The sequence below is a fragment of the Heterocephalus glaber genome, unplaced genomic scaffold, assembly GCF_053883595.1.
Source record: "Heterocephalus glaber isolate CG9 unplaced genomic scaffold, H.glaber_assembly_v1.0 deba00001687, whole genome shotgun sequence".
Classification (NCBI taxonomy): domain Eukaryota; kingdom Metazoa; phylum Chordata; class Mammalia; order Rodentia; family Bathyergidae; genus Heterocephalus; species Heterocephalus glaber.
In genome coordinates, this window is record NW_028258412.1 from 17,418,589 (window position 1) to 17,431,274 (window position 12,686).

Sequence of the window (12,686 nt, forward strand, 5' to 3'; positions counted from 1 at the left end):
AATAGATTCATCATTTTTGCTGATTGGAAAATTAATATGTGCCTGCTGAAAAAATGCAGGCCATACAGAGAATAAGAGGAGAAAGCATTCAATTGTACCAGCCAGGATAACTTGCTATTTTGGCATTTTATCTTTCTAGAGCTTTCTTCTATGCTCGCGCACACACACACACACACACTCTCTCTCTCTCTCTCCCCCTCTCTTCCTCCCTTCTTTCTCTCTCTCCCCCTCCACCTTTTTCTCTTTAATTTTCCTATCACATCATCTCTGTTCTTCCCTGCACTCTTAAGATTGTGGTTTTTCCTGCCCCATATGCACATGACAAATGTGGCAACAGCTCTCCTGCCTCTATCTGCTTGGTTTTAGCAACCAGTAGACAATGACCAGCATCTCTGGATTCCCTTCCAGATCTCAAAGAGAGAGGCTTTCAGTGGTCTCACTTCAACCAGTTATGGCCTGACTCTAGGGCCACATATAAGCATGGGGTGATTGAAAGATACAATGAATCTTTAAGTTAAAGACCTTGGTACAGGGAAATCTCCCTCTGATGCTCGCCATTTGATTACTATAGCTGGATTATGTTATTATCAGAAGGGCAATACTTTCACCTTTGGGAAGAAATTCTTGGCTAACCTCCTGTTTGTAGTCATCCAAATGAACTGGAAAAGGGTTTTGAAAAGCTCCCTCCCCTGAACTCACACCTCACACAAATAATCACTGGCATTTTGTTTGAGAACTGCACGACATCTAACCAATCGGGAAGCAATGACATCGCAATGCTGTTGTATCTCTTTATTAAATAAAACCTTTTTGGGGCCGGGGATTTAGCTCAGTGGTTCCGCTGCCTGCCTCGCAGGCGCAAGGTCCCGAGTTCGATCCCCGGTACATAAATAAATAAATAAAGCCCTTCTGTGTGCCTTTTAGGCATGTTTAGAAACATTGTGCTTGTGGGAATTATATACTTTATATGAAAGATTTTTCCCAAAGCATTTAATGAAAATTGTTGCTATGGAAACCAGGTCTTTTTTTTGTTGAACCACTATTTGTTGCTGTTTAAGAAAGCTATTGACTTGTGAGTGTTTTGATTTGATGTTTGGCAAAATAACAGGACTCTTTATTGGGTTTTGACACTTTTTTCAGTGATTTCCTCTGTGTTTTCTGGATAAAATACCTTATCATCTGAAAATGACATATTTCTTCCTTTTCACGTGTATTTGTCTATTTGTTTTATGAATCTTTACATAGACTGTCCAGCAAAATGTTACATATTAATGGTGACAGTGAACATTATTGTCTTATTTGAATTGCAATAAGAAATACTCGTAGTAAAGTCACCATAGTATCGCTTTGTATGTGGTTTTGAGGTTAAAACAAACTTTAGAATTAAAAAACAATTATCCCTGTATTCCAAGTTTTCTGTAAGGATTTTCGCCAAGTAGATGTTGATTGTTTTTCAAATACCTTTCATGAATCTTGTTATACATTTTTACTTTGGGCATAAATGAGGTATTTTATAGTTTACTCTTAGCAGGAATCCTCCTCAGATATGGAGGATTATTCTTTTAATTAATACTGAAATTAATTAGTGAGGATTCTGCATTTATGAGTCTCAGTGAGATTAGTCTATACCACTGATTTCATTACCATTTTGATTATATGTTTTATTGCCTGGGTTGTAGCTTCAAAGAATTAAGTAAAAAATAATTCACTTCTGCCTAAGTCCTGGGGCAAATATAGCAGAGAATTACCAATTTTGTCCATCTTAAAAACCTGACTATCCCTGGGAGGTTGAGGCGGGAAGATCATTAACTTGAGCTTATCCCAGACAATTTAGTGACTTAGAGAGACCTTGTCTCAATAAAAAATCAAGCAGTGCTAAGGATGGGCCCTAGGATCAATCCCCACTACCCAAAACCAAAACCAAACAAAATTTATTATTAAAATTTCTCTTTGAATCTGCTTTGGAGATAATATCTTTAAATATTGTCCTTTGTCATTTGAATCTAACTTTCTGTTTCTTCAGTCGATCTGGTAATTTATACTCCTCAAAATATGGATGTTTTATTAACATGTAAACTAAGCCTGTGTGTGTATGCTTGTGTCTGTGTGTGTTTGTGTCTCTCTCTGTGTGGTTGTATTTATCTGGTTTACTCTTTAGGTTAAAAATAGTCCTCCTGCCAAATATGTATCTGATAAAGGGTTAACGTCCAAAATACATATAGAACTGCTAAGTGCAACAACAAAACCACCAAGTGACTTGATTTGTAAATAGGCAAAGGACTTGAATAGGCCTTGTTGCTCTGAAGAATAGCCCCAGGTCTATGAAAAGGCCTCAGCCACAGAGAAGGGTGAGTCAAACCCACACTGAGAGAGCACTTTGGATCTGTGAGGGTGGCTTTTCTACCCCTAAAAAAGGTAAAAGCTATTGATGAGGCTGTGGAGCAAGGGAGCCTTTGTACACCAGCACTGGTACAGCCACTGGCAACTCTATTTCTGGATCTATATCCAATGAATCAAAATCAAGACGTCACAGGTGTCTACATGCCTATGCTAATTGTAGCATTATTTACTACACCTAAGACAGCTCATCCCCATTAGTGGATGGATGGACAATGAAAAGGTAGCACTGTATAGACGTACAATAGAAAGTATTCTGATTCAAAAAGAAAAATTCTCACTGTTTGTGACAACATAGACGAACTTGGAAGACAGTAGGCTATGTGACACTGAAAGCCGAGTGCTACATGACCCACAAGGCTGAGTAGGAACAGGGCGCATTCTAGATGGGGAAGCGGGGAGGTGCTGGTCAAAGGATGCAAAGTTTGGGTTATGCAAGGTGCATGAGTCCCAAAGCTCTCCTGTGCAGCCCTGTTCACAACATTGCACTGTATATGTACTCAAAAATTTGCTGGCTGGGCTTGGAAATGCACTGTAATCCACGTCCTCTGGGAGGCTGAGGGGCAGACTGCAGATATGAGTCCAGCCTGGGCAACTTAGCCTCTTAGTGGGACCTTGGCTCAAAACTTAAAAACATCTAAAAAGTACTGGGGATATAGCTCAGCGCAAAGCCCCTGAGTTTGATCCCCAGGATCACACGCATGCTAAGAAGGTGGGTCTTAGGTTAAATGTGTGTTTTTTTGGTACCGGGGATCAAACTCGGGACCTTGAGCTATGAGGCAGGCGGTGGAACCACTGAGCTAAATCCCCAGCCCTGTTTATTTTTTTGTTTTTCTTTTCTTTTTGAGGCAGGGTCTCACTATGTAGTTCAGGCTACCTTTGAACTCACTGTGTAGCCCAGCTGGCCATCCTCCTAACTCAGCCTCCCCAGTGCTGGGATTACAGGTGTCTGCCACCACACCTGTATAACTGTTCTTATAACCAAAGATTGTTTTAAAATAATAAATAAGAGAAAAAAGAAAAATGGAAAAAAGAATAAAGGGTAGGAGAAAACAATGTTTGGAGGCAACCAGTGTGTTTGTGTCAAACAGCGTGGTGATAGTTTCATGGGTGTGTTCTTTTCTCCAAACTCATCAAAATGTAGGCATTACATATACACAAGTTTTGGAATGTCAATCACACCGCAAAAAAAGTAGTTAAAATAGTTCTTATATCTTGATTTCTTTCTTTTTCCTTTCTAATAGTATTTGTATTTTATTCTCTCAACTAAATTCACTTTTTAAATATCAACATTAGCAATACCAATAACAGCCACTGATGTGCCAGTGCTGATATGAACACTCAATGCATATAAAGTCATTTAAACCCCAAAACAACTTTATTAGGTAGGTGTTATTGTTTTCTTCACTTTACAAATAAGCACATGGATGCCCAGAGAGGTTGTGGGACTTGCCCAAATTCACTGAAGGTGGAAACCATGACAGACTATCATCTATACAGCCTGGGTACACAGCACAAAGTGTGTAACAGTTCCGTGCATTTTCAAAAAAGCAGAAGAGGTGATCTTATTGAAAGGGACAGAAGAGGAGTACAGTGATAAGCAGAACTGTTAAATAGTTAAGTGGTGGGCCAGGATTTAGCTCAGTGGTTCCGCCACCTGCCTCCCAAGTTCAAGGTCCCCAGTTTGATCCCCCGTACCAAAAAATAATAAATAAATAAATAAATAAGTAGCATTTGTTTTTTGTGTTTGTTCTATAGTTTGTCTCATTCTGCAAATATTTACTGAGTACCTAATACCTGCTGGGCCCTAGTGTAGATGTTAGGACACAGACAGACTCCAGGTGAGGAACCTGAGGCTTGGGAAGTGCAGAGCTGTCCGGGTGGGAAGTGCACCCTTTCTAGTCATGTGCAGAGAGAACAAAGAGTCACTGCACAGTGCAACTGAAGAAGGACCTGTACACAGCAGCAGGCAGAGCAATTTGCAGAGAGAATAAATGACACTGTTCTCAGGCGTCCTGGGAGGTGAACATTTTAGAAAATCCCTTTCATCAGAAGCTTGCTCCGAGAAAAGATGAAATCGACCTCATTGCCCACAGGAAGCTGGGACATTTAGCTGGTACCAGGAGACCTTTAAGTCATGACGCGCACTCCCCAGGCGCTCTCAGATTGAAAGAGACAGGCGCCCGGGTGGCTTCGCCTGGGCCTCACCTCTCATTTCAGTCACCAGGGCGAACTCAGCTGCAGACCGGACCCGCTGCCTTCAACACGGGCCTTGCATTAGATGTGTGTCAGCAGAGATTAGCTCAGCGCCGACACTGCTGTGTGCCATTTGTTAGGCCACCTTCGCCCACCCCGTAATCTAATCTTAGCTGGAGCGATGCGTCTTCCAGGTTAAATGCATTAAAGGGGCCAGGGGATGTGGGCAGTTCCAGGAGGCCGCGACTTCTTCCTTTCTGACAAGCCTGACCCGAGCTCCGAACCCCTGGCCCCCAAGAGACGCCAGGGGTCAGCACCCGGTTGGTGTAGACGAGAGACAAACGCTAACAGAGAGAGACGAGAGGATATTGGAAACATATTCTCCAGGCCTCCGCGCCTTAGAAATCCGAGAAGAACACGAGGCGCCAAGTGAAAGCTTTCCCTGCTGGAAAGACATTTCCTGCCCACGTTTCAACAAGAACTTGATGAAGATATTGGTGGGGGTGGAGGGAAGAGGAGGAGGAGGAGGCCAGAGTCCAAAGCAGATGGGAGGGAAGTCGGGGAAGATGGATGCCCTGACCCGGTGCGGGAGCTTAGGGGCCGACTGTCCGTGACACCGGTCTGTTCTTTCAACCATGCCACCCTTTCATAAAGGCAAATAAATATTTCACCAGCAAATCTTGCCTTTCCATTCCCTTTTCGTTCCTTTGAACCCCTGGCTAGGTGCGTGAAGAGGTCGCTCTGGTTTTCCGCTATTCGCACCCAGTCTACCAGGGTGAGAGGTAAGATTTCTCCTTTTGCCTCCAGCATACTGTTTGAGTCTCCCAACACCTGGGCTCCTTCTCCGTGTGTCTTTCTGCCCCCCAACTCTGGCCCTGCCTCCCCATTTCTGCAGAGCTCCTCTCTGGTCTTTAGTTAGCATCTCCAAACTGCATTCACCTAAGTTTTCAAACCACTACCTCAGGGCAGCCAGCATCATTTTTAAATACCAAAATGTAGAATTTTTTTAAATGCAGCCAGAAAAGGGCACAGATTCCAAAATTCATCCTGATGAATTTTCGCACACTGAACACATTGTCCCCAGAGATGAAATAGTCAGTCAGCTCCCTTCTAGCCCCTCCCCCAGGTCAGCAGTATCTGGATTTCCAACACCGTAAATTGGTTTTCCTCTTTTTCATGCTAGAGCTAAGGGAAATTTTAAGCTGTACACTCTCTTGGCTTACTTTCTCCAAGATTATCTACGTTAGTTTGGGTAGTTTTATATTTAAAACAAAACAAAACAAAAACCTGTGTGTAAAATTCCCTGTGTGGGCCAAGCACGGTGGCCCAAGAATGTAATCCCTGCACGAGGGAAGCTGAGGCAGGAGGACTTCTGTGAGTTCAAGGACAACCTGAGCTACACAGCAAAGCCCTGTCTCAAAACAAAACAAAGCAAAGCAAAATCGTGTGAATATATCACAATTATTTTCCCAGACTGCTAATGATGGGCATTTGGGTAGTGTTTCTACAGGAACTCTTTTTTTTTAACCCCTTCAATACTAAAGACTGAACCCAGGGTCCTTGTACTGACCTACATTTTTAATTTTTCACATCTTTATTTTTTATTTTGAGACTCTCTCTGAGTTGCTACATTGCCCAGTCTGGGCTCAAACCTTTGATCCTCCTGCCTCAGCCTCCCAGAGTGCTGGGATTACAGGCGTGCACCACCAGACTCAGCTGATTAGGAGGTCTTAAAAATATGAGTACTGTGAACAGTTCAGGTTGCATCTTTTGCTCTGGATCAGAGTTATTTTTCAAATCACAGAAATCCACTTGCTCCTCTCTTTCAGGTGCTTCAGCAGATCGTCACTGTTTTAAGATAAAAATCAAATAGCCCCCAAGAGTCTGGGAATCTGGTCGTCCCCCAAACAGGTATCAAAATGAGTGTTCAGGTCAGGGAGGACTGTAAATGAGAGCAATAGGAGACATCGGGGAGTAGCAGAGACTGTGGCAAAACCGGAGGGCCAGGAAGTAGCTGATAGCTGACATCTGCAGATGTGGAGCCCCTGTGTCCAAATTTTACCTACTTTAAAAATTAGTTAAAATATTTTATGTTAGTTGAAATTTCCAATTTTAAAATGTTGACCATTTCCAAAATATTTTTCAAATATTGCATGAGTCAAAAAGCAAACAAAATAACAAGAAATGAAACATTTCTAAGGGCTGTATCTGGCTCCTGAATCCACCATTTGGAATCACAGACCTTACTTCCCCTTCTAGAACACTCTTGTAACTTCCTGCACAGTCCCTAGATCAATTTCTTTTGCCTGAAACATCGTATTCCTTATAGACTCATTAGCTTAATCAAGAATCCCCATCTGGAACCTGAAAGTGAGTAAAGGGAACCTCTGTATATCCCAGGGGCATCTCCCTCCTCTTCATCTTGGCACCTAGATTCTTGGCCAGTACTTAGGGCCTTGCACAAAGAAGGTGCTCAATGAATAGTGTGAGACTGAAGAAATATCACTGGTGCCTAGAACTGCATTTATGTATATGTCTCTTCTATTAATACCCAAAGGGGTCCTGTATTACCTTGCTTAAACCTGTTCCAAAACTTTAACGATTAGCAACAACGAATATTAGGATCTCAAATGCTTGCGTATAAGGTCAAGGTATGTGAGAAATTCAGACAGCAGAGTAAGGGGAGTTGTAGACAGTGGCAGGGACAGCCACAAAATAGGGTACACGAAAGGTTTGTGATCTGAGGGAGAGGGCCAGAATCTTCTTTGGTCATCACAGTACCTGGAATGGGGTAGCTCCTATGAAGCACCTGCTACCTTCTTTTCTATGGTGAAGAACAACATCTCGCTCTGTGTTTTCAAAGGATGGTGGAAAAACTCCTCCAGGGCCCAGGAGGATGTCCCTGAATATGTGGCATTTCAACCGAGTGTTGAATAATGAGACAGCTTTGTCTCAAGGAAGAGTATCTCAGGAAGACAAGCTCTGGAGCAGGAGCCACCTTGGCATGTTAGGGAACAGAAGGGAGGCTGATGGGGCAGAGAGGCTCTGAATGCTGTGGGCTGCAGTGGATGGAGCCTCACAGGCCTGCTGCGACGTGAGCACTTTCCTCCCAGGTATGCAGGACCTTTGGTGGTGACTCAGTTTCCCCTGATTGTCCCCTGATTCCTGGCTTCTGTTTCCCACATCACCACTCTTACTCTTTCCCCCAGGCCTGGGCCCCACCTTGCCCCACTGAATCACTCTCTCTGGAGGAGGAGCCCGGTCTGAGTCAGTTACTGCAGGTCTATGTGTGACTGGGATATATCTTCAGTGGAAATAGCCACTAGCTCCCCACTTCCTGTGTATGTATACATGTAATGGTTTGGGTCAGAAATGGCCCCAATGTCTCATGGGTTCAGGGACGAGCTTTTGAAGGATGATCAGATCATGAGAGCTCTAACCTCAATGGTGGATTAATCTTGAATGGCTGATGGGGGCTGTCGGGAGGTGGGGCCTGACTGGAGAAAGTCGATCACCAGGGTCAGAACCTGGAAAGGTATACTCTTGTCCCCAGCCTCTTTATCTTTCTATCAATCTCTTGCTCTCTCTGTGTTTCCTGGCTGCCATGAGGACAGCAGCTTTCCTCTATCATGTCCTCTGTCTTAATGCTCCTGCCTTGGGCCAGCTGACCATGGACTGCATCCCCTGAAACTGTAAGCCAAAATAAACCTTTCCTTTTTTAAGCTATTTACCTCAGTTCTTTGTCACAGCCAAGAAAAGCTAACACAATATAATATATATGACATCTAACTATTATCTCTTTCTATAATTTTTGTACTTTTCGTATTTATCATCTATTATCGATATGTTGACCTCTCAATCTATCATTTACCTATCTCTCTCTCTCTCTCTGTCTATCTCTCCCTCTCCCTCTCTCTTTTGCACTGGGGGTGAACCAGTGCATGCTAGACAAGCACACTACCATTGAGCTACAGCCCCACTTCTTTTTATAAAAAGTATTTTTATTTGGAGACAGTTCTCACTAAGTTCCCAAGGCTGGTCTTAAATTCACAGTCCTCATGTTTTAAACTCCAGAATAGTTGGTATTACGGGCATATGCCCCTGAAGCTGGCTTATCTACTCATTTTTAATTAAGCAAAAAGAAAAGTCAAAGAATGTTAAAATGATGTCTTTATCTTTCTTAGCATAGCAACTGAGACTGAATATTTAAATAACACCAAAAAAGAAACATGGGAGAAAAACTAAGTCTTACTGAATTAAAGACCTTATTTTGCTATCATCTGGAATCTTACAATGAATAACTAGGTGCTTAACTACTTTAGCACATTTATGTGGCTTTCCATAGGAAAAATTCCTGGGAGAATGATTACTTTGTCAAGTAGTATACTGTTTTATAATTTTCCATACATGTTGTCAAGTTCTTTCCATAAAACTTACACCAATTCAGACTCTCCTAATGGTGTTCATGTATTTATTTTTAAAAAGCCAAGTAAAAGACAAAAGAAACACTGGAAAGAATTTTAGCTACACAGATGTTAAACAAAGGGTTAAATGCTCTTTTACAGAAAGTAGGCAAATGAAAAAAATGTAAGATAAGCAAAACAGTAAAATTAAAAAGGAAAATAAAATGGAATTGAAATGTCAACTAATAAATGAAAGAGAATGAAAAACTCACTAATGAGTATTTTAAACATATATATTCACACACATTAGTTACCAAAGAAACACAAGCCGTAATTGCAATAAGATATTTTACTCACAGATCTACAATTAAAACCCACTTACCATTCTGATGAAATGGACATTCATATAATGCTGATGGGAATCTGAGCTGGTGTAAGCTTAATGGCAACATTTTGACACTATGTATCAAAACCCTTAAAAGCCCTCTTGTGCCTTAGCTGGATAATTCTCCTTACAGGATTTTTTTTTTAAAGAAAAATAAACATGAAGAAATATTTTTCATTGTATTGTTGGAAATAATAGCAAAATTAATTCAGGGCAGCCATCATGGAAACCAGCATGGAGGTTTCTCAAAAAATCAAAAATAAAACTGCCACATGATCCAATTAAAGGGATCAAAAAGCAAAATTGCCTGCAGGTTGATCTCCATTTAAAGCTCGCAGTGGCTCTCAGCTTATGCAATTGTTTTAACTTTGAGAAGTCTTGCATAATTCAACTTTTGCATAAGTCCCAGAGCTTACTTGTAATCACTGCATATTTTAAAGTTGCAAAATTCATGATGTACTTTTTCTGTGCACGCACCAGCTGTTATTCAAAATTTTTAAATTATCTCTGTATCCAGAGTTCACACCAAAAGAAGCAAAAATATTGTTGTGTATCCCTACAGCACCCTGCTCAATGTTGGTGGCTACAGAAGTGTTTGTTAAACATTTGATAGATTTATTTGTAGAAGGTTGTGATAGTTTTACTGGTGTTTAACCAAATATTTTGGGCTTTCTATCTTTCCCAAATGCAGTAGGCAAACTCTGACCTTGTGATTGGTTGTCTAATTCTAGTGGATGAGTCATGAGCTTTCTGAGTGGAGCATTTAATTGCTGATGTTAGACTCATCAGAGATCTTTTCCCTCGGCCCTTGTGAACAATCATTCCTTGGAATCCCAAGAGGATTGGTTCTGGAATCTTCTGCCCATACTAAAATCTGTGTATGCTCAATTCCTTTACACAAAATGATGAAATATTTGGATATAACCTACCCACCCTTCCTGTGTATTTTAAATAATTTCCAGATTATTTATAATACCTGAACCAATGTAAACATTGTATATACAGAGTCTGTACTGTTCAGTGCAGTGTAATCCCCCCCACCAAGAGTTTCAATCTGAAATTGGCTGAATGTACAAATTTGGAAGCTGCAGATACAGAAAGCCAAGATGACTCCTCTATTATCCTTATTCTTAAAGTGAGGATAAGATGGAATAGCCCTCAGCTAACCTGGGAAGAACATGTAGCCTAGACAAGAAATGAGGCTTTGTTATTTTAGCCCACTGATTGAGGAGGTGGTGTTTGTTACTGCAGCATAACTGAGTCTTTTCACCCTCAAGGTATGATTTTCAGAGCAGCTGGGAGTTGGTTAGAAAATAATTAGAGCCGGATGTGGTGGTGCATGCCTGTAATTCCAGCACTCAGGAAACTTAGGCCACAAGTTCAAGGCCAGCCTTGGCTACATAGTGAGTTCAAGGCCAGGTTGATTTATGTGGCAAGATCAGTCTAAAAAAAATAGAAGGAAGGAAGAATAAGAAGAAGAAGAAGAAGAAGAAGAAGAAGAAGAAGAAGAAGAAGAAGAAGAAGAGGAGGAGGAGGAGGAGGAGGAGGAGGAGGAGGAGGAGGAGGAGGAGGAGGAGGAGGAAGAAGAAGAAGGACCTAGAGGTCAAGAAGATGGACACAGGAGCCCAGCAGGTAAGTTGCTTTGCTTCTCTCTGTTTGCTCATCAAGATGGGTGTGAGAACTCAACAAAAATACAGTGGACCTCCTTGTTTTCCAGTTTCATTTTTCATGATTTCACTTATCAATGGCCAGTTGTGATCTGAAAATGTTAAATGGAAAATCCCAGGGATAGTAAGTATCATTGTGAGAAAAACATACACCATCCTGTTCCAAACTATCTGGGTTGTAAATCATCTATTCATTCACCACATCCATCTGTCTCCACTACCTGCTACTCTCCCACTGTCACTTGGTGGCCTTCAAGGTTATCAGATTGATTCTTGGGACCATCACAGTGCCTGTGCTGTATCACTCTTATTATACAAGAGAATGACCTCAGAATGTCAGAATAGTGATGCTGGCAGTCTTAGAACAGCATATTGCTGTCATTGTTTTATTTTGTTAGTTATAACAATAATATTGTTAACCTGTTACTGTGCCTTATTTATAAATTAAATTTTATCACAGGTATGTAGGTATGGGAAAAAAATAGTAATATAGGCTTGGTTGCTATCTGACCCTTGGGGGTCTTGGAATGTATTTCCTGGGATAAGGGACTGGTACTGTCATGTGTATTTGGTACCTGGGCCTTAGTAAATGCTCAATAAATGACTGGTAACTTTAGAATTTCAGAGAGCAAATAGATTTCTCCCTGCCTGGAGGGGGTCTTGGCTTTTTAGGATCTTCTCCATTACCTCTACTGTAAGAACCACATCTTCTAAAGACTCAGGATGGCATTTCATGTAAGAATTCAGTAAATATTGATCAAACGACCCACCCACAATGAGGTTCCTGTCAACTACTTAATCGCCTTCAAATGGAGTGTTGATTGGCTTAATTCCCCCTCCACCCTGTTTCTGAAGCTTGGTGGCTTAATTCCCTGATCCTCCAACCGAGAGACCTCCCTGGAGCTTGACAGAAGTGTTTTCAAAAGCTAAGAACATTTGTGAGTTGCATGTTCTTTCTGTGGGCTCAGTGTTTTACCTTTCTCATGGCTACAGAACGCCACTTCCTCTTGAGAATCATGGGTAATTGTTCCACAGAAATATGCACGCGCCCACACGGGGACCCATGGACGTACACACGCACAGATGCATGGCTACACGCACACACCCACACTTCGACACACGGACGCACGATTTCCATTTCTGTCTAAGGCAGAGAAAAGAAAATGCCTGAGAGGGAAAGTACGTGGGTAAACACAGGATGATTAGACTTCACTAGTTTCTTTCCCTCGAGAGAACGTTCTATAATATGTTTGTTCATTCCAACCTAAATCTTCTTGTGAGGAAGAAAGAGTGAGGATTATTCGCCTGTTTGTAATATGGAAAAACCAAAGTTGAGCAGCTCCCCCAAGGCCATCATGGACAGCGCCTAAGAGTGAAGCATTTCCAGTCAGGCCGGCTAGGGTCCAGGACCAGAGACCACCCGGCACGAGCCCTGCGGCATCCTGAATGTAGTGTTTAACTTCTCTAAGCCTCAGTTTCCACATTGATCTCTCCCCACCCATGCAGTCTGAGAACTCAATTTTATGTGTGTGTGTGTGTGTGTGTGTGTGTGTGTGTGTTTAAATCAGAGGTTAGATGTAATTATCCTACGGAACTTCCCAAGGCATTGATTGTTTACTCTTCTTAAGGAGAGGAAGA